The sequence below is a fragment of the Austrofundulus limnaeus genome, unplaced genomic scaffold, assembly GCF_001266775.1.
Source record: "Austrofundulus limnaeus strain Quisiro unplaced genomic scaffold, Austrofundulus_limnaeus-1.0 Scaffold7, whole genome shotgun sequence".
Taxonomy (NCBI): domain Eukaryota; kingdom Metazoa; phylum Chordata; class Actinopteri; order Cyprinodontiformes; family Rivulidae; genus Austrofundulus; species Austrofundulus limnaeus.
Window position 1 is genome coordinate 5090944 of NW_013952409.1, and position 1399 is coordinate 5092342.

General features: G+C 39.3%; 1 protein-coding gene across 2 annotated transcripts in view; it reads left to right on the forward strand.

Annotated features, from left to right (window-relative positions):
• Nucleotides 1-1399, forward strand: part of si:dkey-246g23.2 (PQ-loop repeat-containing protein 1) — an 86312-nt gene that overhangs the window by 13442 nt on the left and 71471 nt on the right. The gene's annotated exons all lie outside the window — the stretch shown is intronic.

The following is a 1399-nucleotide window of genomic DNA, read 5'->3' on the forward strand; positions in this document are numbered from 1 at the left end:
GCTGCTGTCCTAATTGGAGAGGTGAAATTCTGCCCGAGGCTCTCTGCCATCTATGAGACAGTAAACCAGCTCAGACTCCTCTGATTTGTCTCCAGCATGTTCTCTCCAACATGTCACACTGTGCTCCCTGAGAACATCGACGTCTGCAGGACTGACCTCAAACCCAAACTCACACTGACACATAGACCATTAAAAAAACTGGCTAGACAAACTGCAAAGTCACAGAGAATCTAAGATATCAAAAAAAAAAAAMAAAAAAAAAACAGTGAACCAGGTGAGTGAACTTTGCTTGTCTTGTGGACTGTTTTGGGTGAGTTGTGGGGAACTTTGTCTCAGCTGATGTCTCACAACAGACCAATCAACAACAACTGAAAGTAATTAAAAAACTAGTAATGAGATGAACCTCATAAACTCACCATCTTATGAAAAAAACCAAACATTATATTATTTTCAGTACTGAATTAGTATTTACACCTAAAATCAGTTATTTTATTAGCCTTCTACAGTCTGCACTGGGCGGGCTGCTGGTTCGGGAGTTAGCTTAATAAAATGCCATAGTTCAGACCCTGATGTTGCATTCAGGGTCATGTAGAGCAGTGGCTCCCAAAGTTGGAGCCAGGACCCACAATGGGGTCCCAAAACATCAAGACAGGGTACTGAAAAGATTTTCTGAATTAATTATATTAGAAAATAACAACTAACAACTTTTTTTTGCCTTTGGCATTACAAAATAGTACTTATAATGAAAAAAAAAGAGTTAGTGATACTTAAAATGGAAAAAAAAATGCATAATGAATATTGTTACTATGCTCTTATTTTTTTGACGTGAAAACAATTTTTTATGATCCAACAACAGTTGGGGGCTCAGGTCTCTGCTGCTGGTATTTTAAGGGTCAAAGGCTGAAAGGTTTGGGAACCACTGATGTAGAGAACTAAATTATCTATTTTGGTACCAAGTTTTCTTTAATTTACTATATTAAATTTGATCATATAAATGAAGTGTTCATAGAAAGCTTAGAATCTACACTATTTGTCAATATAAAATATTTTCTTTGAGTGAACCGTTCTCTGATGGCATGGTTGCAGAAATCAGAGTGTTTTTTTTTTTTTCCCTGCCGGAGAGCAGCGCCAAATATCAGGAAAATTCCTTACAGCTAACAAAAAAGCTGAGTTACTCGCTGTTTTCATTTTGTTACTGAGGGAGTATTTTTCAACATTTTAAAGGAAATCAAAAACCAGTATAAAGATCCATCCATCCATTTTCTTCCGCCTATCCGGGGTCGGGTCGCGGGGGCAGCAGCTTCAGAAGGGAGGCCCAAACCTCCCTCTCCCCAGCCACTTCTTCCAGCTCCTCCGGGGGAACTCCAAGGCGTTCCCAGGCCAGCCGAGAGACATAGTC